The sequence below is a fragment of the Lontra canadensis genome, unplaced genomic scaffold (assembly GCF_010015895.1).
Source record: "Lontra canadensis isolate GAN:19392208 unplaced genomic scaffold, GSC_riverotter_1.0 scaffold83, whole genome shotgun sequence".
NCBI classification, from domain to species: Eukaryota; Metazoa; Chordata; class Mammalia; order Carnivora; family Mustelidae; genus Lontra; species Lontra canadensis.
The window spans coordinates 4,494,581-4,521,112 of NW_022631077.1; the positions used below are offsets into that span (position 1 = coordinate 4,494,581).

The 26,532-nt window shown below is 41.1% G+C and overlaps 1 protein-coding gene and 1 pseudogene across 1 annotated transcript in view; one reads left to right on the forward strand and one right to left on the reverse strand.

The window, feature by feature from the left end:
- CA8 (carbonic anhydrase 8) overlaps positions 1-26,532 on the reverse strand; it is an 85,223-nt gene that overhangs the window by 41,880 nt on the left and 16,811 nt on the right. The gene's annotated exons all lie outside the window — the stretch shown is intronic.
- LOC116882335 lies at positions 23,975-26,233 on the forward strand (annotated as a pseudogene).

Below are 26,532 nucleotides of genomic sequence, written 5' to 3' on the forward strand. Positions count from 1 at the left end.
GTCCCCTCTGGTTTTCGAGAGGACAAAACCCCGGGTCTGGACACAAACACCAGCACTCGTTCCAGGGATTAATACCCACAAAATCACATACTGTGTCACCGGGTATTTCCATCAGAACCACGACAAAGCCAGCCTCAAATTCTGGTAAATTATTTCAATTCTCCAAGGATATACAGAGAGAGCACCCTACAATGCGGCATCTTCTTCAAGTCATGGTAATGTTGTTAATGAATGTTGATGGAGAGCTCTAAAAGAAGGCCATTTCCTGCACCAGAGATAAAGTTTTATCTGTGAAGGAATGACAAACAGTGCTCTAGAGGGACTCCCTCACTCTTAGCTTCATAAAGCTTTGTGGCTTTCAAGTTTATCTAGAACGTGCACTTGCTCCTACAGCACTGATAAAACACTGGCAAGAAGCCAAATTCAATTCCCTGGTTCAAATCAAATGCCCACTGAAGTCCTTAGGAAAACAGGTCATCCTAGCTAGGTCATCCTTCTGCCGAGAATGCTATCTTCATCACTACAGCTTTTAATCAAGTCATAATTACTTACCACGTTAAAACACTGCCTTGTTTAAAAATCAGTTCGAATCCAAAAGGACAGAGCTAAAATTCAATCACCATGTCATTTTAGCATCCTTAAAATGTGAAGGTACGTTATCGTTGAGAATAGGCACTGATTTGCTTTTTCTACAGCTGAACTTGTCCTACTAGAATGCGAGATTATTAAACTGACCGCTAGAGGGAGGCAATGAAGTCCTCTGCCTGTAATAGAAGCTGGAACCTAGAAAAAGACCACATTCAAGGCCAAGCTAGGACAGGCTATGAAAAGCCAACATGGACCGCGACCGCCCAGTACATGCAACTGTCAAGACACTGTCTTTGAGAAAACAATGCTCCATAACGTTTCAATTAATAATGAAAGACAAACCAATTTTAATCTTTCCTCGTCTGGCTGCAACAATAGCATGGAGTCCCAGTGGTACAGATAAGTGTACAGTGTACAGATAAGAACCGACTAACTTAATTAAATAAACAAAGAAGGCCCAAAGTTGAAATCTATTTTTATTCGACAAATCACAAAGTTCAGATCAACGTTTTTCTTACTTCTCATAGCAATATTATGGGGTATTTTTTTCTAAAATAAAACAAGTCCCCTCAAAACCCTGGTTTCTTTTTGTGTTTCACCTTGCCACTCCTTAGAACTCAGCAACATTGTTTACTCACACCTGATCTTCCACACCTGCTTAGCGGTCTTTTGCATTTAAAAAATTGAGGGTACCCACGCCATAAGCAGACACTGCACACGGTGACTTTGTTTCAGGGAGTGAGTTTACAGTGAAGAAACCAGGCAAACGATCCCTGGACCAGGGGAGAAAGGTCAGCAGCTTCAGTGATCAGCGTGCGCCGTTGACAGGATGTGGTACAAATGACACGTTCCCCCCATGGTCTCCCCACCACCCCATAACCCATAACCCCATCTAATCATGGAAAAAAACATCACACGGATCCCAGCAGAGGGACAGTCTACAAAATACTTGACCTAATACAAAATATCTTTTGTACTCTTCAGAATAGTCAAGGTCAACAGAAACAAGAAAACCTGAGAATATGTCAGTGACAAAGGGACCTAAGGAGACATGAGAACTAAATGTAACATAGTATCATAGGTGAGTTCCTGGAACACAGAAATTAATTTAAAATTAAGGAAACTGAGGGGCATTAATTTAAAATTAAGGAAACTGAGGGGCGTCTGTGTGGCTCAGCTGGTTAAGCATCTGCCTTTGGCTCAGGTCATGATCCTGGGGTCCTGGTATGGCTTAGTGGGTTAAGGATCTGCCTTCAGGTCAAGTCATGATTCCCAGGGTTCTGGGATCGAGCCTCACACTGGGCTCCCAGCAAGCCTGCTTCTCCTTTTGCCTCGTCTGCCTGCTGCTCCCCCTGCTTGTGTGCTCACTCGCTCTCTATGACAAATAAATGTAAAAAAAAAAAAAAAAAAAAAAAAAAGTCTAGGTGATTTTTAAAGATGTGATAACGCTTCAATCAGTAGACTTTTAGTAAAGTGGATTAATCCCCATAATGTGGGTAAGCTTCATCTAATTCATGGAAGGCTTGGGAGCAAAGACTGAGGTCCTCTGAAGAAGAAATACTCCCTCCTCCAGGTTATAACATACAAATTCTACCCCAGTTTCCAATCTATGACCAGCCCTGCAGATTTTGGACTTGCCAGTTCCTGTGATCTCATGAGCCAGTTCCTTAAAACAAATCTTAGTTTCTCCCTCCCCCCATTCTCTGTCTCAGATATGTATTCTCAATATATATTTTGTTCCTCTGGAGAACCCTGACCTATGCACAGGTTGTACAGACAAGTAAACAAGCAGGAAATGTGGAGACAAATGGAGGTTTAAATATGAACAAGACAAGTAGCCACAGGGATAAAGACAAAGGAACCTGACAATTAAAATGACAGTGTTTGGAATTTCCTCTCCTAAGCCTAAGCAGGGTTGCTGTAGGGAAGGGGCACGGAGGGACAAAACAATTCACAAAGGATCAGAAAATACATACCAGAACTTCTGCTCATTTATTTTTGTCCTTTTTTAAAATTTTAGCTTCCCTATACCTCACAAAATAATTACACAGAAAAAGACAGACCTAGATCAAATACATATAAGCACGTGTATTTATTCCTGAATACGAACAACAGTGAGGGTAGGTGCTCCAAGATCTGCGGAGGGACAGCAGAGTTTGAAGGGCAAGGCGTGGGACACAAAGAACCTGGCTTAGAAAATGATGAAGCGGCCCATCCAGTCAAAGGGAGGCTATCGCAGAGGTCCAAGCAGATGCTGTTATCAGTCGAGGGAACTGGGAAGTGGAAGCTAGGAAGCTAACTTCAAAGCCTAATGGTAGACACCGGCTCTGGGGTGTGTCTGGCCCGTGGAGAAGACTACAGAGCACCAACGCGGGGACACCGGGCACTTCTGCAACCCTATTGATAAATTCTGAGCGGCAACATGCTCTCACAAAAGGTCTGTGCACCAGCAATCAAGTCTTAGAGTCTTGGTTCAGTTCACAGCTCTCTAGCTCTGTGAACTTCACAAGTCACTGACTTGTCTGAGAGTCAGGCTCCGTGACACAAGGAGAGCGGTGTCTTCCCAGCTTGGCTTCTTCACACCTCTCCCTGCCCACCCAAGGACTCTCTTTATCCCTCCATTTCTCTCCCTGGGCACGATCCTGCTCATTAGCCTTAATCATATGCAGGCAGCAAAGGCCAGGAAGCAGGGGGATGAATTTTCAGAGTGGAGAGTGGCTTATTTGAGAATCAAACCTGAGCGTCTAAATGACCCTGACTGTGGCTGAGGAGCCTAGGGGTGAGACAGCACCTTCACCACAAGGGCCACCTGGACTCCTGACGCTCCCACTCACTCTGTCAGGGTCCATGGGACCCAAGATGACTGGGGGCAGGGCTCTGCCTCACCAAGGCCTTCCAGAGCCTGAGCATATAGCACAGCAAGTGGCATAGGGCCTCCCTCTTGCCCCTTGACCCCCAACTCCCACTATGGCTACCAACAACAGTAGCTAAAAAAAGAGAGAACTCTTCAACAGAAACAACAGGGCAGTTCTCCACGCTCCCCTCAGGGACTCACCCTCAAAAGATGAAAGGTTTTGGCTTCTTCCCAACCTGGGTATGTCTGAGTAGAAGACAGTGGTTTTCTCTATCAAAGCCAAGGCTTTCCTCACTTACTGTTCTTCCCCCAACCCCCACCATCCCCCAACCCCCACCATCCCCCAACCACAAGGCCTCAAGGTATGTGACCTCCTGTGAGGTATATATGTACATATTGTGGCGACTGGATGGCTCAGTTGTTAAGCATCTGCCTTCGGTTCAGGTCATGATTCCAGGGTCCTGGGATCGAGCCCATCAGGGAGCATCAGGCTCCCTGCTCAGCAGGGAGTCTGCTTCTCCCTCTCCCACTCCCCCTGCTTGAGTTCCCTCTCCCGCTGTGCCTCTCTCTGTCAGATAAATAAAATTTAAAAAAAAAAAAAAAGCACAATGTCCATATTATGGAGAAATAAGAAAGCAGAGAGCCATTATTCCTCTTATCCACATCATGACCATCATTCCTTCCTATTAAAAAAAAACAAAAACAAAAACAAACAAACAAAAAGCTGACCCTACAATAACAACTGTAAAGCATCCTTTTACAGTTTCAGAGAAAATCACAAGTTTTGCTGTAGGGCTCACAAATTCAAATTTCCTGCAAATGATTACGCCGCTCTGCCATTAGTACCCGTGAAACGTTAATCTTAATGTACTTAACTCACAGCGATAGATAAATTTGTCCAAAGTTATGAAACTGTGACAAACCATAGCCTTATAATCACTTATTTGTCATTGAGAAAAATAAGTTTGAAGATTTCATGGCAGCCTAACAGAAAGCTATCTTCAAGATAAATGAGGCTTATTATTAACATAAATAACACGACAGCATTAAAGTACAAAAGAATGAATCATGAGGACTGGAAAAGGCAGTGAAGGCTAAAAAGGCACTTATGACTCACAAACTTCTTTCTCTAGCCCTGTGCACTCATTCACACAAATTCTGTGAAGTCTCCTATCCTCACATGCTTGATGGCCAATTCCTTTCAAACGGCTTCATGTCAGCTTAAGTTCAGTATCGCTAGGATCCACGTCAGCTCCCTTCAAAGGTGCCCTCTTACCGGCTTCACCACGGAGCCCCAACCTCCTGGGCTTGAGACCTTGACCCCACCCCGAACCCCTTTATCTCTAACTCACCAACGCCTTTCCTGGCTCCTAATTGTTTGTATTATAAAGCTCTATTTCATGCAGCTTTCACATTTCCTCTGTTCAAAAATGTCTAATTTGCTTTATTTCCTGCCCACACAAGATTAAATTTCTCTAACCTCATCCTTCCCCATCCTAACTATCTCCAAAATACTCAAACCAAGTGAGACTCCTGACCGTTCACAACAGCCTCCCCATTTTTATGTTCCACTCATTTAGAATGCCACACCCCGTCCTGTCCCGAGACTTACCTAAACTCTACTACCTATTCTCCTGGGCCTCAACAGGCATTTGATAGAGAGACAGACAGACTGAGGACGGACACGACGGAGATGGAAACAGATACAGCTTGAACCAATAGATACAAAGGAAAAGAGATAACTGGGGTTTCCACCCTGTATTACTTCCCAAAAGTAAGAGGAGTTCACTTGTAGAGAAGAGTTGAAAGTTACATCCCAACAGTCCAACTGGTCTCCCATGAGTCAGCGATGCAGAATGAGAACTGCTTTAAGAAGACAGGCTGAAGTTATGGACTACAGATCGCCTTAGATGTCTAGAGAGAGCTTTAGAGTCCGCTCACTCGTGCATCCAGTCACAAAAGAGAGTGACAGAAGGGAAAAGACTGAGCTTTCAGCAACAGTGAGATGAGAAAAGGGGAGTATCAAATATGCGGGAGGAAATGCAGAAAGTTCCAAAGTCCTGATGGACAAGAGAGAAAAATCCTTCTAGAAGAAATTGTGATCAACAGTGTCCAGGCTCTGCTACAAAGATACAACGAAACAGAAGAAAATGAGGAGAGGAAGAGATTTGGGATTTATTTATTTTTAAAGATAAATGAGAAGGCACGGGCAATAGAATGAAAGCCACAGAGGCAAAACGTGCAGACGTTAGGATAAAACCAGCAGGGCAAGGCCACTCATCCAAGAAGGTGGGCAGAGAGTATCAGAAAACAAATGAAAAGGTGACTAACTACAAGTAAGGGCTAAGTGATTTCTTTTTTTTAAATAAAAAGAAACCGTACACTTGAGTTTAAGTCACCTTTGCCTTTAGTGTTCTTTTAATCTATTCTTTCAACGGGCAGGGGTAAAACCTGAGAGAATCACAAGCCACTGAAAGTTTTGATAAATCAGAAGTATTCAGTGCACCTATGAACTCACAAGCAATTGCCCCCAAAAACCATTCTCCTGCCGAAATATAGTCACCGAGAACTTTCCTCTGAGCTGGGCCATCCTGGTTTCTGTGTCCTGATTTTGCTTAACTGCTTCACTTCGTCCCAGAGAAATTCAACGATGGAGAGTGGCAGCCCCATCTCCCACTAGATTCTGAGTTTGGGAAGCCAAGAATGTCACCTCCCCCTGCTCCCTCACACTCCAGAACACCCATTTTCAAAGCACTCGGGAAGAGTGATGAAATGAGAAAAAGGAAAAGAAAAGATAATGTCTCGGCTACACTTCTGCTGAGAGGGTTGAAACAAAGAAGACGCGAAGTATTCAAATTTTTAAAAAGAACGGGAAACGAAGTGAAATGTTTTGAGTAACGAAGTGAGAGCGGTAATTAATTGCAGAAGAGCAGAGAGAACAGCCCCTCTCTGCAGATCTCCTCCCTGGACGAGGCAGCCATTCATCTGCAGATAAACTGGGATTTAGTGTGTATCATTTTCAGGTGAGGCTGCACTTGAAGATGTCACTGTCAATAAATTATGCAGCTATTATGCAGAGAAGGACATCCAAGGTGCAGACAGATAGAATAGTGACAAAGCTCTGTAAAGCATGAAATGGAAAATAAATTATTTGAAATTCTACCTCTGACTGTCACTTACTTGTTATGTTTGCCTAAACTTAATTATGTATCCTCTTACGCAGGTAGAAGAAAAATAAGAGGGTCTGGTAAAACATTTCAGAGCAACTTCATCTATTAATATATTAATATCAAAAGCTATTTATAGTGTTCTTAGGGTTCAGAATTGTCCATTCAAAAGGCACCTGAGTTCTCTCAAATTTCTTTTTTTTTTTTTTAAAGATTTTATTTATTTATTTGTCAGAGACAGAGGGAGAGAGAGTGAGCGAGCACAGGCAGACAGAGGCAGAGGGAAAAGCAGGCTCCCTGCCGAGCAAGGAGCCCGATGTGGGACTCGATCCCAGGACGCTGGGATCATGACCTGAGCCGAAGGCAGCCGCTTAACCAACTGAGCCACCCAGGCGTCCCTTCTCTCAAATTTCTAAAAAGATCTTTTTTCAGAGCAGAATGACCTCGTCTTTGAATGCTAATTTCCTTTTGTTTGCTTTGATGTTGCTGTCCTCTTCAAAGAGGGCATCTTAGTACTGTTAGGGCTCTTCTCTCAAAAACAGAAGCTTCGGTCAGGAAATTCATAGGAAAGGCTGGAAAAGGCTTGGGGGAGGAGTCATGAATCAAAGAAAACAAACACATCATTTTAAATTAATTTCTATTTAATGCAAGATCAAAAACAATTAAAACAAATTCTTTCACATTGGCCTCTGTTTTCCAAGAAATATCCCCCATCTTGTTTCTTAATCCCCTCTTATTTTATTAAAAAAAATAAAAAGAAAAAAGAAAATCTGAATTGTGCATTATGGGCTGCAATTAACTTGCCATAACCAAAATTCTCTATATTTCATTTGTTATTCTGTAAAATAAAGGCGGCTAAGGGGTGTCACGGGGTCTTGATGTTACAGAACAGAAGTCATTTATGGACTGCATCTGTTCGCTCTGTATGGTGAATCACTAAATACTGTGTGTATTCTTGCCCCACTGTCCCCAAATAAAAAATACATTAGAAAAGAGTTCTGAAATGATGGCAGCATTCAACAAAACATTTACAGAGCACCAGGAATACCTGGGTTTTAGTGCTCACTGCTTTCAACACTGGAAACACAAAGACCTCAAATCTTTTTTTTTTTTTTTTTTATTTTTGAGGGGGAGAGAGAGTGAGAGAGAGCATGAGAGGGAGAAGCAGACTCCCCATGGAGCTGGGAGCACGATATGGGACTCAATCTTAGAACTCCGGGATCATGACCTGAGCCGAAGGCAGTCGCCTAACCAACTGAGCCACCCAGGCGCCCTTCAAATCTTTTTATAATACGGGATATGAATAAATAAAAAATATAAAACTTCTAATTCAATGGAATAAAAAGAGCAGTGAAAAGGGTCGGCTGCAAAGTAAATTATGGAGGCTGCTTTGGGTGTCTCTGTAGTTATTTAATGTGCTCTGATGTGTGACATTCTCCACCAGGCGCCGCTCACTACAAACTTGACTTCACTTCAATCCTCACTATCCTCTTCCTAAGAACAGATGCTGGCACCGCCACCAACACCCCACCTTGATAAAAAGGGAATGGAGGCACAGAAGGCAAAGTACCCCACCTAGAGTCACACAGCTAACAAGGGACAGAGCCAGGAGATGGCCCAGGCGGTTGGGCTCCACCCTTCCATGGCAGCTCTGCCCTCCAAAGAGGGAGGGCTGAAGACTGATCTGGGTAGCTTTCGCAGCGTGATTGTTCCCACAGTGCATGGAGGAAGGACAAACCGCGTTCTCCCTCGAGACAAGAAAAACCAGGGAGAAAGAATGACGGGTGTACACATTAAGAAATGGCTAGTAATCCAGTCGGGCTGTGCCTGATGCCAACAGCACACAGTGCAAAGGCACACACCTGCTGTGAATGAACACTTACTCCCTCTGAGCTCCCTGGGAAACTACTGGAGCTCTAAGAGTCTCTGCTGCGAAGGACAGATCATACTCTCTTACAAGGGCAAGAGATAGGACATGGAAAGCTCCTGGGAAATACCAACGAAAGTGCTCGCTAGAGCCAGTGAGAGTGGGGAGAAACAGGAGGGGCCAAAAGAAAGGGAATATATGAAAACTGTATTCAAAGTCTTGGAAAACAAAGGTAAGCTCATCTGCCTTCCTTTTGGTTATTTTCTCATTTTGCTGCTGAACTCATCTATTTATTTTCCTCAAGGTTAAAGGTAAGGACTACGTTTTCCATTATAGAAAGCTGGGTCGCTTCTACCAGAGTTGCAAACTAGCAGGCTAATCCATGAGGGAAAGCACGTGATGAGGAGGGAGGGGGAGAGCTAGGAAAGACATCCTCTGGCCTCTTCTCTTCCCATTGAGCATATTGTTGTTGGGGGATCCTCTACAATCCCAGGGTGTCACTGGCCATCTAGATGCCCATGATTCCAAAATCAACATCTTTCACCAAAATCTGTCCTGAGTCTAGACCCCTTTACTAAACTGCCTACTGAAATATTTCAAAATTAGTACCTCCTGCACTCCTCAGAGCTCCCCCCACCTTCGCTCCTAGCTCTGTTAAGGGACCCAAACCAGAAATTTCTTTCATCATCTTCTTCCCTTACAAACAATCAAGAGCTGTGTCCTGCCATTTTCTACCTCCTTAAAATCTCCCAAATCCATCCACGTGACTTATCCCCATGAGCAATTCCTTGGTTTAAGCTATCAATAACCTATTGCTGGAATTACGGCCCAGGTCTCTTAACTAACCTCCACAGCTGGCATTTCAAATTCATCCCCGACCTTGCAGGTATATGGCACAAATTTGATGATGTCATCCTCCTCAGGAAAGCTTATCTAAGGCTTCTTACTGTCCCCAGAGTACAGTGCACACTCTTAATACACACGGCACTAGAAAATGTCTTCCTATAATCTTTGAAAGTGTGCCAGCTTTATTATAAATTAACTGTTTCACATATGTTGGTGATAACAATTACAGTAAGAAGCTCTTTTTAGCAATAAGAATGCACATAAAACAATTTTAATTGGGCTTAAAATTCAACACAATTTCATTTCTCTGTAAAATACCTCTGTCAATTTTCATATTCCAACTTGATACACCTAATACATTGCCTCTTAACCTAATTTTCAGGAAATATATTTTAAATCCAATTACAGTATTTAAAATACTACCACTCACAATAAAATACATTTATCTGAAAAAAAGAAAAGTTAAAGAAAATCCCCTTTAATCCTCTCTGTTCCTGTAAAGGTACTTATCTAGAGCAAAAATCAGAACGGTTTTAGGAGAAATATGAGAAGGCATATATTGTAGAGGGAAAAGAATGGTACTTGGTCTGAGTCTCAGCCATTACGGATGTACATGGGGCAACTTATTTAACGCCTCTTGACTGGATTAGTCAGCTGAAAAATACACATAACATCTACCTCTAAGGGATATTTTAATGATTAAATAAGATATGGCATATGCCTGGCACATGGATGGCCTTCAGAAGCGTTAACGCTTGGCTCTGCAATTCTCTGAAGACTGCAGGAAAATGAATTTTGCATTAACTCCATGGACATGAGATAATGCAACAGACATAAAACATTCCAACAATAAAAAAAAAAAAAATCTTGTATCTTCGGGATACCCTGAGAAGAGTGAACTCTAACAGGCTAAAGAAATAAATGTACACATAGAATCGCATGTCACAGACTTTCACCAAAACACTCCCCCTCCAAGAGAGGAATTTCCCCCAGCTCTACAACTATGAAAACGGAATACTACCCTACTCCTGGAGACAAACAGCTCTGCAAAAATCCTCACCTATGCTTTTCCCACAAAGTACTTCCTTATTTACATAAGTTTTGTAATTTACTTTAAAGTCATAACAAACTAATCCAACTCACTTGTTGCTCAAGAGAGTTGCACAAAGAACCATTCTTCAAGCAAGATCACTGTACACCACATCACTTCCAGTGCTAACCGAAGGGAACCACGTTTCCCTGAAATCTGTGAGACTCTCCTGCTATCAGAGGAGCAACACTACAGGGAGCCAAATGCAAATCACATTATTTTAAAGTGCCTTCTAGAAAACTGGGTTTTCACCTACAAATGACCTCAAACATGGAGTCCAAGTTTCTTTTCAATGCTGTGACAAGGTAAAGTATCACTTTGCTTGACTGAGATGGAACTTCTCCCAAAACAGCTCCGGTAAAAAGAGGTCAAACTAGGAACTGGAAAGGTATGAATGGGTGTGAACCAGAAAAAGCACAACAATTCAGATAGGAAATTTAACCTACGTTTATATGGCAACGCACTTCAATTTTGTGCTGCTCACGCTGACTTAGGGGAAAAACATTTCTGAAACGAAATGATTACGCTTGGTACCTCGTCCAAAATCAATCATCACCAATGACCACAGTGCTCTCAGTGTTCAGAGAGCAGAAGTGGGCACACTGATTAGAAAAGGAGGCCCTTATCTAGGCCTTGAATTTGCCTACCGATGGGGCCTATCTCTCCAAGACTGACCAGAGTCTCTGTTTTATGACATTTATTCCCCTGGTCCGCCCTCATGGTAGTCAAACTAGTACTTTTAACCGGACTACTCAATGCCTTTATCATCCTGGCCATCCAAAACCACTCTCAAAAAAATGATAGAAATTCTAATTGAAACAATTATTTTTTTTTCCATAAGTCTTCAGTATAGGCAATGTATTTGTTTTAGACCACTGAAATACAGCAGTGAGTAAAACTAGTTTTGTGCATCTATATAGTCCTAGAGATGGGCCCCTTAGAAATGCAAGGACACCTCCTTGCTCGACAGTAATGTAGCTCAGAAGATAATTTTGCCTAACGAAATTATTCCACAGGTGTACAGTTACTTTATTACCTCTGCTTTTGTAGAACACTGTATGTGAGATTTTTAATTAATTTGTGGTTAAGCCTTAAACAGGAATGAAAATTTAATGAAAACACTGTTTCTGTGGGAAAATGGTAACTACTTCATAGTGAGCATTTCCCAGCACATTTTCTTTTTTTTTTTTTTAAGATTTTATTTATTTGACAGAGAGAGATCACAAGTAGAGAGGAGGAAGCAGGCTCCCTGCCTAGCAGAGAGCCTGATGCGGGACTTGATCCCAGGACCCTGAGATCATGACCTGAGCTGAAGGCAGAGGCTTAACCCACTGAGCCACCGAGGCAGCACCCCCAGCACATTTTCAATAAGGCACTGTGACAAAGAGAAGACTGAGGACTCGCTACCCTGTACAAAGGTAAACATTCAATTTATTATAGCAGGTCTAATGAAAATGTAATGTTAGAAAAATACAAGTTAAAATGAGGAAAGCAGGGGTGCCTGGGTGGCTCAGTCGGTTAAGCCTCTGCTTTTGGCTCAGGTCATGATCTCAGGGTGCTGGGATCAAGCCCTGCATCAGGCTTTCTGCTCAATGGGGAGCCTGCTTCCCCCTCTCTCTCTGCCTACTTGTGATCTCTCTGTCAAATGAGTAAATAAATATCTTTTTTTAAAAATGAGGAAAGCATAACCACTATAGAAAATATTTATTGAGCACTTCCTATATTGAGCACCTGAAACCCAAAGGCATGTTCGATTTTGAAAATAATTCCAGAAGAGATATCTTGTGGAGCAAAAAGCCACTTTTCTGGTAGACATCTAACTGGTCTGTCTGGATGTTCCTACTTTCAGCAGACACAGCTGACTTCCACTTGCCATCCTTTCCCTCCTCTTCCCTCCATGCAGAGAGAACTTCAGTGGCATTTATGTATCACAAGCGCAGGTGCTTATGGGAAAACTAGGCCCCTCTTCAGCCCCACAGGGTGAACTTGATTAAGCTAAGAATTACAGCCTTGTCATTGACCTTGAAATGACTGTTTCAGGCACTTGCATATACAGAAATTCTGGACAACGATACATGAGGGAAATTCTGCTGGCTGGTAGGGATGAGGAAGTCTTCTGGGATTCCTAAGACTGGTAATAGCATGGATTATGGCAATTACTTTGGTTAATTACTTGGCAGCATCCACTATAGCTGAACTATGCCTTTCCTACAACCCAGGCTACCCTTCTAGGTGCATGCACACCAGAAGGCTAGAATATTCACAGAAGCTCTAGCCTAACAGACCAGATTCTGAATGTAATCTAAATGTTTATCAACAGTAGAAAACGATACTGTGGAAACTTCATGTAATGATATACTCTGAGAGTAAAGTAAGCAAACAGAAAGTATACACCAGAGTGTAGAAAACTCTCTGAACATAATGCAGGATTTTAAAAATGTAAGACACAGAAGAACAACTTCTACATGACTCAATTTATATAAAATCCCAAGACAGGCAAAACTTATCTATGATGCTGGGAGTCAAGAACACAGTTAACCTTGGAGGAACCACAAAGGCAGCTTCTGGGCTGCTGGTTATTTCTGTTTATTAATCTGTCGGTTTTTCATAGGTATGTTTACTTTCTGAAAATTCAATGAACTATTTGTGGTTTGGGCACTTCATGTATTATTTACCTATAAAAATGTCTTTGCTGTAAAAAATAGAGATGACACCAAAAACACAACCAGTAAGAGAAAAAATTTGGTAAGTGAAATTTCATCCATATCAAAAAGTTTTGGACATCAAGCAACACCTTCACCAAAATGAAAATGTAATACAGACAGATGGCCGAGAGCCACATGAAATGATGCCCAATATCACTAATCATCAGGGAAAGGCAAATGAAACCACAGTGAGGTACTACTTCAAACGCACTAGAATGGCTACACAAAAAGATAGACAATAACAAGTGTTGACCAGGACATGGGACACCCTCATAAATTCCTGAAGGGACTAGTAAAAGGATACAGCCCCTTTGGGGAAAAAAATGAGCAATTCCTAAAATGTTAAACCCAGAGCTACTACATGACCCAGTAGTCCCACACCTAGATACACGCCCAAGAGAAATGAAAACCTGTCGGCACAAAACCTTGTACACAAAAGTTCATACCTACATTACTCAAAACAGCCAGAAAGTAGAAACAAACTAAGTCCATCAACTGGCAAATAAACAGCACATGGTATACCCATACAGTGGAACACTTTCTGGCAAAGTCACAAAGGACTGATACAGGCTATGACATGGATAAAGGAACCTTGAAAACTTCGCGTGGTTCCATTTGCATGAAATGTCTAGAATCGGAAAGTCTGTAGAGACAGCTGATTAGCGGCTGCCTAGGGCAAGGGGTGGAGGGGTAGGGGATGGGGAGTAATTTTCTTCTTGGAGTGATGGAAGTGTTCTAAATCTAGATTATAGTAGAGGCTTATGACACTGTAAATACACTCAAGCCATTGATCTGTATGCTTTAAATGGGTGAATTTTATGACATGTAAATTTTATCTCCATAAAACGATTTTTTAATGAAAGAAAATACAACTTTTAATCATTAATTTGTGAGGATGTGACACTTAGAAGTGATACGGCCATCTTGCAACCATGAGTGAGCAAACCAAGGTGCAAAGCCCAACTTCTAAAATGATTTAGCAGAAAAACAAAGCAACTGGCACTTAGAAATATGGCTTAGCAGTTGAATTAACCAACCCAGAACCACTCATTGGGACACAATGTGGAAGGAAAGTATCTGATTGTTTCTCAGGTATGTTTCCTATTACCAGCCTGAAACCAAGGCACTCCTTGCCAAGAGACAGAGGAAACTAAACCAAAGTACTCTGTTGGTTTCTTACATCCAATATCTTCGATGCAGACATCCTAGAATAACTTAATAAATAAAAGAAAAATTTATTACAATTCACATTTGGGCTTCGGGTAGACAAAATGGAACATTTCCTGAAAATAAAGTTCCAAGAATACACAAAAGTTGATAAAGCTTTTTGCTCTGACAAAAATAGTCTGAGAAGTGTTTTCTGTATCATCATTTTTAATACCCTGAAAAATAAAGACATGAAAAATGTAAACCAGTTATCAGTGAGCAGAAAACATATCATCACTGCAGCAGTTTCAGGAGTATAAATCTAGTCCTAAATCTCTTGTGCTCACATTAATATTTCTTAGTAATAGCAGTGGATTTTATTATTAGTTTATTACCGAGGTGAGCAGTGGGGGAAGGTTCAAGAACGGGTTAATTATTGATGTAGATGAAGACAACATATGCTACTACGATAGCTACAATTGTAATACTTAAACTAAGGGCATAAAATAGCCGTTACCCAGGATTAAGAATATAACTTCCCCTTGGTGAAGTACTGCCTGATTAAGCTTACTTGGGTACATTACATACTCCTGTGATACCAAATTAAAATTGAACTGTTTTCCCATGACATTGCCTGAACAAAAGACAGTGTGCTCTTATATTAACTCATTTACCTAGACCCAGATTCGAAGAGAGGCAAAAGTAAATAATACCAGTGGCTGCAGTAAATCCTGGTTAGTGACCTCTCTTCTGAGTTACAAATCTGCATTTCCAGCCCCTTCCTGGGCATTTCCACTTGGAGGAAAGGCGGCTAACAAACTCAAAGCATTTCAATGTATACACCATGACTTCCCACCACAACAGCCCCGCCCCATGCCATATTCAAGAAGTTATCAAAGTACCCACCATGATTTCCCACCAAAACAGTCCCCCTTTCTGACATTTCTTAAAAGGTCCACCATTTTTCCAGTTACCAAGGCTCAAATCTTAGAGGAATCACTGACTCCTCCTTTCACCTGATCTCCAGACAAGCTATCAAAACCCTTTTTTTGGTAAGCTCTGAATGTTCTCTTCGCACACTATTTCTAACACTACCTTCTTTTTCTTTGTCAAGGCCATCATCGCAGTTGTATCACATCCGTTTTTTTGAAAATGACTTCCCCAAAGCATCACCTTTCTGATCAATGACATTGATTAGATTTCACCAGAAGTATAGTTTTAGCAAGGAAGTGATCTTTGCATGCTTTGTCACTGCTGTGTTCCTAGTACTTACAACCGCCTGCAACATACATTGTACGTGCTCAGTAACTAGTGAGTGCACGAAAAAATCTGTAACTGTGAAATGTGGAATAGTGATCCCCACTGTCCTTAAGTGAAACGCCCATATACATCATAATATACATCACATATCTGACTAAGGAAAAGCATATCAATATAATCCTGACATTCTAGAGTCTCCAAGTCTCCATTCTTTGTCCCCAACCTGTCATTCAAAATGTATCTCTAGCTACTTAATTTCTAGGTCCCCTAAACTCCAACCACAATAGATTACTATAAAACTGTTATATTTATTATACGTTTATGTATACACAGTATATATATACATATATATGTACATATATGTGCATGTGCATATATATATATATATAAATAACTATATATATATTATTAAATTACTGTGAAATACAATGGAGAAAAACACAGCAGGTTAAAGAAAGCTGAAGTTAAGGGTGCCTGGGTGGCTCACTGGGTTAAGCCTCTGCCTTTGGCTCAGGTCATGATCTCAGAGTCCTGGGATGGAGCCCTGCATTAGGCTCTCTGCTCAGTGGGGAGCCTGCTTCCTCCTTTCCCTCTGCTTGCTTTTCTGCCTACTTGTGATCTCTTCTCTATCAAATAAATAAATAAAAATCTTAAAATAAAAAAGAAAGAAAGAAAGCAAGCAAGCTAAAGTCAGCCTCACTGATTCTGTGACATTTGAGTACAGACCCAAAGGTGCTCAAGGAGAGGCTGTGTGGCTCTCTAATGGGAGCACATTCCAGACCAGGGACTGCAAGGACAAAGTCCCTCAGGTGGGAGAAGGTCCGGTCTATCCTATTTACCTCCTCAGAACCTGACACTATGCTAGAACTTGCCCATCTATTCTTCCACACTCACTTGTGTATATTTATTTAAAGCCCTCTAGAGGCCAGGATTTGAGATTCTATTAGAAAACAAACTTCCCGATGTGAAAATTCCTAGAATTTACCTTTGAGTTTAATTACATAAAAATCTCAACCAATCTCAAATTCAGCATGACTTGAGGTGACTCTGCCATCTTTCCTCCAAATCCCTCTCCCTCCTGACATCCCCATGTCATTTCACAACACACAATGCTCCCAAGCCTCACACTCAAAAGCACTATTCCAGGGGTGCCTGGGTGGCTCAGTGGGTTAAAGCCTCTGCCTTTTGGCTCAGGTCATGATCCCAGAGTCCTGGGATCGAGCCCCGCATCGGGCTCCCTGCTCTGCGGGGAGCCGCTTCTACCTGCCTCTCTGCCTACTTGTGATCTCTGTCTGTCAAATAAATAAATAAAATCTTAAAAAAAAAAAAAGGACTATTCCTTTTTGACAAACACAACATTACATTTAGTAGGTATTAAAGATTACCACCCACTCCCAATTATAGTATTTGGCCAGCCCAATTTTAAACTGACTATCTTCTCCCACCCCACCCTCAAACAGGAAGCCTGGGAAGAGAAAGGCAAAGCATCTACCATCATCTCAAATCTTTGTCCCCACAGGATTCAGTATTTATTCAATAAGAGAGACAGCCAAGATGTTTCTGATACTCAATTCAAATAACCAAGGCTAATTCTTCCCATTGAGGATGTTCAAATTTGACTGGAATCAAAAAGCACAAAGTCTAGTTCTCCACAGCCTTCTGGCTAACCAGAGCAGGGATGTCAGTAACACCAATCCTAACAACCTAAAACAAAATGTTGTGTTGTTTGCACAGAGTTTCATGCAGAATCCAAAAGAGAGTCTCTAATAAAATTCAGACCTATGGAAATGTAAATATCCATGTAACCTGACGCACCTTCATGTACGCATTTCCCAGTCAATATCCTTCCTATTTCTGCCACTTCAATTTTTAAAATCCAGAAACTTCTAGGAGTCTTCAGGGGCACTGACAGGGCATGGACATCTATGTTAAAAAAAATAACATGGCCAGAGGAAAGGTAGGAGGAGGAGCCACTCCAGAAACAGCAACGGACAACGGCAAGCTGTAACAACTCCAAGGAGCACAGATATCAAGAGAAAGTCTCTTCAAAAACACCACCAGAAAGAGAGGTTCTGCTGGGTGTTGCCTAGGAAACCCACAGCAGAAATACATGCTACCCGGTGAAGATCAATGCATTCAGACCACCAAACTAAAAAGAGAGGATGAAAATCCCCAAGCTGAAAATTACTTCCCTGAGAAAACAAATCAACTCCAATTAACAATAAACACCAACTAGTTGGTCCGAAGGTTGTGGGTTATTGTTAAGCTGTTTAACAATAAACACCAACTAAAATCTGGCAGTCCTCCATGTAATGCACTTTCCTATTGTGTGGAGAAAGCTCAGCCTTGCCTTCATTAAGTCTCAGACTGTGGAAGGCTAAGGAGGATTTCAAATATTTTCCTCTCTTCACCATACCTACAGCAGAGAGCACCTTTGTATCTTTTCAAGAACCAGCAACCCCGACTTGTGTTTTTTAACCTAATTTCAGAGTGTTCTGGGATTAATAACAGTACCAACGTAATTGAGTAAAGTGATGCTTGTTAAAACAGCATCATTTATTAACCCAAATTCATCAGCCTCTCCTTACTGTGTACCTCACTTCCTGATTCCATCTTCCTATTAATTATCCCACGACTATTTCCATTACTCAAGTTCGATTTCTCAGCACACTGGCCTTTTCAAATCACTCACTAAGCCTTATCCCGCTTGTCCTTTAGGACACATCTTGCGTCCACCTCTTCCTTTTCCATATCATTTTTATCCTACCAGATTGTCAAGGCCCAGCTCCAAAATCCATTCTTTTCCACAGCTTTCTCTGAGTCCAGCAGCTACTATGTATTTGTTGCTGTGTGTGGTGCTGCTATATGACAATAAATGAAAAATAATCCAGGTCTAAAAGAAGGTCATATACGGAGAAGGAAGAGGTCATATTCCCAACAGGGTGACAGAACTCTTAAAAATGGCTATTATGGGGCACCTGGGTGAATTTCTGCTGGACTCAGAGAATGTGTTTTAAATTGTTTTACATCTAACCCTCCAACTGTTATTTCTTCACATGTTTTTACATTAATTCCACCTCTTCGACCATACTACAGAATCATTCAACACAAATGCTGTTGTCTTATGTGTTGTGTATCTCACAGGGTTTGGCTTTAAATACAGATCCTTAACAAATGTTTGCTAATTGAATGGTATGCACCACACCACCATCTTGCTTTCCTGAGAGATTCAAAATCTAGTCATAGCTTTCCTTTCACTTGCTCATGGGGAAGACAGCCTCTAGAAGGGAAAACCTCAAAGGAGGTAACCCACTGGAGCTCAGCTGAGGAAAAGCTAACAAACATTACTTTATGCTAGACCCAAACCACTGACCCACACGGCAAGGTCTAGCTCGGCTGGAAAATAGCAACACTGGAAGCACCATTAAAGTACGTCAGGGCTGATAAGTTAATGAGAAACAATGCCTGCTGATAAAAATCTGTAATGTTTGTTCTCCATGGCAGGGTGGATTAAGTGACATTTGTTCTTAAAAATTATTGCAAAATAGTTCCAGCACTGTATGACCCAAATTTTGAGTAGGATTAATAATTTAAGCCCTGGACCCAGCTCACCATTTTTGAAAAGGGAAACAGTTATTTATATATGTAAATACAATTATGGCTTTGGTTTCAACAGTGACTGGCCCACACTAAGATGCTGCATTGGGCGAAAATCCACCCAAGTAAATTAGAAAAAAAAATAATAATAAATCCTCCACGTGCATCAAAATCTTTGCTCACTCCATCTCCCAGCTCCTTCTAGAAAGTGGGAAACTATGTGATTGTCTTTGGTCCAAGGGAGCAGCAAACAAAAAGGGGATTTGATCCCAAATGGTTAAAATGAGCAAACCTGCAATAAAAGAAAACAGAATTTCCTCCACTGATTCCTAAACGTAGTTGGTCTCTTGTTAGCATCTAGTGCCATCGAATTTTAAAAGGTACATGGGAGAATTCTGAAGACTCTTGTCTTATTAAGAGGAAATGCCTCTTCCCTGTTCCGGGCTCCTATAAAGAGGGATTTTCCCTAAATAGGACTGGCCTTCCTCTACACCCTTTCAACTAACTCCTCCTCTTTTTTATTCCTCTTTTGAAATTTGAGCTACCTGCTCTCTAAGATCAGGTTCTCTAAACCCTACCTGGCCCCTCCCCCACCAGGATCAGCTCTGCCCTCCCTCACACGCCTCTACCTTGCTTACAACTGAGCGGGCAGAGCCTTTCCTCTCTAACACTAAGCTAGGTTTGCATTGTCATTCTAGTCCTGATATAGGTGATGTTTGGTTCTCTGTAATGATGACTCTAATAATGCCTATTTCCTAATATTTCCTAATTTGTTCAAAACGCAGGCAGGATAAAGGGATTGGTTTATGGCTCTCCTCAGAGAACTCAACAATTTAGAGAACTCATCAGTAATGTTCGTGACAACTACGTTAACTCTGAAGCCAAAGAAATCAGTTCCACTGCGTGTTAAGCTGTGTTTGGAGAAGAACATACTTGCCTCAGGGTCCCCAAGTGAAAACATTAATTGATGAAAAATGGGTCCATCTTTCACTGTCAGCTCTTACAAGCATTAATGTCTTCCTGCTATACCTAATGTTTACGTTCAACAGTTTAAAATCTGGATTTCTTTTCTATCCAAGGCTTCTAAAATTAAAAAAAAAAAAAAAAACAACTATACTGTCACAAATTACAACATTTACATCAAATGCAGCTAATTATGCCCTTGAAATGCTTTCACAAAAGTACTTTCAGTGAATACCAGATTGTGTTTAAACCACCATAGGAGACATTTAGTGGCTGGCACCTCCAATATTACACCATTAATTTTTATAGTCTCTCCCTAAGTTTCATAAGGGCAGGTGCAACTGTATTATCCTGATGTACCAGCAGAGGAAGAAGCTTAAATGGCTACATATCCCTCCCACAGCAAATACCATGGTGAGCCTCAATCAGTGCAGTTCTCCTGACTGACAGTGCCAGTCACCAGAACAGGGTCCCCCCTGGAAAACCAGGACACCAAAAATTCCAATTTCCCACAGGGCTCCTGGCACATCGTTCTAGGATTCCATAGTGAGCTCCTGTTGTGCATCACCCTAAGAAGCTAAAAGAAAAAAATGCATACAAGCACAGCAAAGCTGTGGCCAAGGCACAATTATCTTACCAACATCGCGGCACCATTTTAAGTGGTCATTCTTTTTTTTTTTTTAAAGATTTTATCTATTTTTTTGAGAGAGAGAGAGTGAGCAAGAGACAAAGCAAGCACAATGAGCTACAGAAGGAGAACAAAACAAACTTCCATAGCTTTTATACTAATTAAGGCCTTACGGAGTTAAAAATCTCTTAATATTCTTTTGTTTGATTAGAAGTTTTATCATGCCATTACTGAACGATCTTACACAGGAAATATTTAGTTGATTTTCACTACAAAATAAGCTGATGGTATAAATTCTACTGCATATACACACGTAATAATCATTTAAAGAAGTCTCAGGAAATAACATATTGACTAGACTTATGGAGGATAATATATTTAAGTAAAGGGAACAGGGGTTTTAAAGAAAACGAAAAGACTTCAAGTTTCTTCTCCATTCCTATTCTGTTAGTAACAAAAAAAAAAAAAAAGAAAAAAAATCCTTTTGTCTTCCCCTCACTCCCTTTCACTAGGTTTTTATCATCACAACTATAATTGCCCCTTTGATGTCCCCCCATCTCTTCCTAATCATAGGAATAACATAAAAGGAATAATGATACCTTTGTAATATAGAAAAAGGTTTACTCCTTGCCAACCTCTGAGCTAGTTTTGAGCCCTTTCCATAGGACCATTGGGGCTGTAAGAAGTTGACTAGCTTGGGGTGCCTGGGTGGCTCAGTTGGTTAAGCGGCTGCCTCTGGGTCAGGTCATGATTCCAGGGTCCTGGGATCGAACCCTGCATCGGGGTCTCTCCTCAGCCAAGAGCCTCTCAGCAGAGAGCCAGCTTCTCTCTCTCCCTCTGCCTGCAGTTCTGCTTATTTGTGCTTTCTCTCTCTCTGTGTCAAATAAATAAATAAAATCTTTTTAAAAAAGTTTACTTGCTTGCTCAAGGTCACAGGGCTGGGATCTCAGTTCTGGTTTTGTTTCCCAGCCTGAATTCACGCCAACCCGAGCACCCTGTCCCCTCCCCCACACACTGGGACTGGTAAATGGCCTGGATTCTCCAGCAGCTTTCCAGGACCTAGACCTTTCCTAACTTTCCCCTCAGCATCAAAAGTTTCCTATCTAGTGTCTCACCAAGCCTAATTTTACTGCAGTTAAATTAATCCTGTAGAAGGGTTTATACCTAACACAGAGCCTTTCACACAGGAGTCTATAAATTGTCTGGGTGACAATCATTACATCTCAAATAATGTATTTGCTTTCTAACAAGTGTCTTCAAAACCTTCCTCTAATCAGCTCCTGACAGCCAGAGTCCGCATACTGCATAGACAGGGTAGAGGGGATAAGGCCCTTTAACTGCCATGAAAACACTTGATTTAAACGCTGATCAATTTAGGGAAAAGGAGGGGAGGAGACGACTCACATAAACTGCATTTGGTTGTAATAAACCCCACTGGTTGTCTTTTTCACTATGTATCTGTTTTCACTTAGCCCAGAGCCTGAACAGTAGACTCCCAGGAAACATTTGATTAGATGGGAGGATGCATGGATGGATGGATGACTGAATGGATGAACAATGGAAGAACAGATGAATGAACAGATGAAAGTGAGTTGTTTTAAAGATGGCCACTTGGTTACAGACTATATGCTTATTTTTTAATTTAATTTTATTTTGTTCTCAGTGTTCCAAAATTCATTGTTTATGCACCACACCCAGTGCTCCATGCAATACGTGTCCTCCACAATACCCACCACCAGGCTCACCCAACTCCCCACCCCCTTCCCTCCAAAACCCTCAATTCGTCTCTCAGAGTCCACAATCTCTCATGGTTTTTCTCCCCCCGCAATGTCCCCCAACTCACTTCCCTTCTCCATCTCTCAATGTCTTCCGTGTTATTCCTTATGCTCCACATGTAAGTGAAATCATATGATAATTGACTCTCTCTGCTTGACTTATTTAAATCAGAGTCTATTTTTCATCTGAAGACTATTTTTTTACAGAGTGGGGAAGGGACAGAGCGAGACAGAGAAAGAGAATCTTAACCAAGCTCCCTGCCTAGCAGGGAGCCTGACACAGGGATCTCACAACCCTGAGATCAGAACCTGAGATGAAATCAAGAGTTAGAAGCTTACCCGACTGAGCCATCCAGGAGCCCCTATCAGGAGACATATTAAGGGGATATATTCTATTGTAGAATTTAGATCTGTTAAAACCCAATTTAAAATATTTCCTAGTTGCAAGTCTATAACCTCCTATGAATTAATTACATATCATATTCATTTACAAAAACAAGTTTTCATTTTGTACAAATTTTCATTACATTGTAAAAGTATACATATGAAGGATTCTTTCAAATTTAGTTTGCCAAAAACACGTTATACATCTTCAAAGAAGAACAAAATAATCTACCAAAAAAAAAAAATACTAAAAAATATAAAATCAAAGGTAGGCTCAAAGACTATTCAAAGGTCGAGCTGGCCTTATACACTTCTATTTCTAAGTGGAATGGCAGATTGCCACATCATGTGGTACAGCTAGAAGAACATTTCTGTTTGTGCAACACTATAATTTATTTTCTATTCAGTAAACTGTGCAGTTTCTAACACTAAATACATTTTCATAAATGAAAAAATAAACATGTTAAATCAAAGCAGGAACTGTGTTTTTTATGGAGTAAAAATGCAAGTGTTCATCAGAATTCAGGAAACATAAAATTTGTTGTTGTTTTTTTTAACCTGGATGTGAGAGGGAGTTTCTGCAACTATGACCACAAAAAGGCCATAGCACAAAGTTCTAACTCCATCTGTCTTTCCATGAGGCTCAATTTACTAGCCCCGTGGAAGATTCCAGGATGCCAAATTATAATCATAATAATCATTATATTAATGGTTTGTTCCTTTTTCTGATCAAAAGAAATTGAACACTCAAATTTTGAATCATTTCCTTTAGTTATCAGTGATAACTTGCCTTCCCTTTTCTTCTCCTAAAGCAGTCTCAATCCAAAGTATTAACTACCATGGCAAATAAAATCTCAACACTATCGTTGATTTTCCCAGTAAGAATTAGCTTTGGAAAGTGAAGGGGAAATAAAAAAGCACCCCTTAGAGAAATCAATTCACAGATCTTGTGTGGCCACTGTCACTTCCTAGGTACATGACCCTGAGCTAGTCTCCTCCTTCTCCAGACCTTGGTGAGCAGACCGGCAAAGTGGGGGAACTACACAATCCATTAAACCCACCCCAGTCCCCAGGGAGCAGCAAGGATTCCACCTTCATGACACCATGGTCCTGCACCCTCATGAAGCCACTGAGTTTTGTCCTCAAATCCTGAAAAGCCAGGGCCCCATGCCACACAGCTTCACTATAATCCTGTACAAGGTATGACATGCCCACCTCTAAATATGGGTGCATGCAGACAGAAAAGACCCTCACAGGAGTGTGTGGGGGAGGTAGGGACTGTTGTGTTACCTCTTTCAATCTAACCAATTAGAGAAAGGACCAACATTAAAGGATAATTCTTTCTTAAATGGAATACTTAATTAAGCAAAATATCCCCTTCTCTACCCAGGCCATATACATTATGGCTTCCTGTAAGTTGCCCTGTAACCCTTAACCTTTTGGAGCTTCCAATTTCTCCCGTATTAAAAAGGAGTTTGGGGGCAACTGGGTGGCTCAGTGGGTTAAAGCCTCTGCCTTTGGCTCAGGTCATCAACCCCGGGTTCTGGGATTGAGCCCCCCATCGGGCTCTCCGCTCAGCAGGGAGCCTGCTTCCTCCTCTCTCTCTCTCTGCCTCTCTGCCTACTTGTGATATCTGTCTGTCAAATAAATAAATAAAATCTTTAAAAAAAAAAAAAAGAGTTTGCTCTGGGTGAGCTTAAAGCCTCCTTTTGAAAACAGATTGTGTATCTTATTTAATAAATAATAATAATGATTATATATCTCATAGATCTAACCTCATCATGTTCTGTCACTGAAGTCAAGCAAAGTCCGTGGAAGCCTCTAATTTGGAAGTGATTTCACAAACATGAAGCTCTACTTGAGCTATCCGTGGAAACAGTGTAACTTGAAAAGATCCTCATTTCACTGTTACCCAGGTAAACTCTTCCTGGTATCTCCCCAGAGTATTAAGATAAACAAACACACGATAAATGTCTTTCAGTCAGCAAATGTGCAAATGACCTGGGAGGCGGCAAAGCAAAAGGCCAGACCATTTTTCCTGAAAGAAAATTTAAATGGCAGACACTGACAAGGGAAGAAAAATACAGGCTCGCTGGAAGACCTGGGGGCTTGGAGGGTGGAGAATGCAACAGTCAGGATTGCCACTATATTATGAGATGCACTGTTCACCCAGTTCTGTTGGCCTCTTTTGCAACCAAGGCCAAGACTCTTCACAACTGAAGAAACCGGCTCTGCACAATCAAACTCACTTTTTCTTTTCTTTAAATATTTACCTAAACCATTCAACTTCCCATAAACCACAGGTATGTGGGTGGCTCAGTTAACGCCGAGCCTTTTCAGAGTATGCAGACCAATGGCTGCTCTTTAAATATGAAATATAAAGATAAAAATCTGTCCTACAATATCCTCTTTCGTGGTAATCCACTCTCAAATTATAAACTTTTAGGCCCACAGGGCAAGAAAGTCAGACCTACCATGCAGGATCTCCTGCTGGTCTGTGGGCAGGACCAGTGCCCATGACTCTCATTCACCTGCAGTGAAATGAGGAAACAGAACTAACATAGTGAGTTTCTTAAATGCTAAAATCTGTTCAAGTTACAGGTCTATGTTTATCCTGAAACTGTATCCTTCCTACAGTTAGCTAGTAAAGATGATCTCTCTATAAAATGATGGGGACAGCACAGTTCATATGTTCTTATTCGGAAAAAATAAAACTTGGCCACACTACTGGTTTCCCCATCCTCTGATTTTTTTTTAAAGATTTATTTATTGGGGGGGGGAGAAACCCAAGCAGACTCAGTGCTAAGCACAGAGCCCAACCTGGGGTTCAATCCCACAACCCCAAGGTCATGACTTGAGCCGAAATCAAGAGTCTGATGCTTAACCAACTGAGCCACCCAGGCACCCCTAATATTTTTTTTTATTTTATTGCTCCCACATAAAATCTAAATGCCTGTGAAGCACTCTTCCATATAAGTATGAAAGTAGCAATTCATGTATAAAGATTAATCATAATTTCCAAGAGTTATACAGACCACAAAGTTAGGCTACCTCCAAGTCACAAAGAAGCTGATGACAGTCTTCTCAGACAAGTGACAGAAACAGAATATACAGCCTGAAAAGTTGAATGTGAACATAAATACTCAGAAATTCTTCTATCAGTTAGATTTGTAACAAAAATTAAACAGAAATGGAGTAAATAATTTCAGTGGTATGGTGGATGCAAGGAGCATACCAGTGGGAGAAAAATGGCAAAATTCATAGAGCATTGAACTAGGACTACAAGAGCTGTCATATCTAATGATACCCAAAGAAAATGTGAAGCTTCTGCGGCCACCAGGAGGACAAACACACAGGAATTAATTTGATTGGATCTCAGATTTCTCTTAAATCAACAACCTTCTACTCCTGTTGCTTTCTTGATTAAACATCAGGATGCAAAATATCCACACACTCAGTGAAAGAATTCCAGCTGGTAGACGTTTGTAAGAATATAGTTAATACATGCACGCCCATTAGGCTTTCAGGTAACAGGAAGAAAAACGCAGTACAATTTGTTTTTCTCTTGCTAAGGTGCTGTCATGTAAGCATAAACCTGCAGTATTAATAATAGAATTCAGGTTTAGAGGATGAAAGCACAGTGAGAATGTCAGATGCCATGG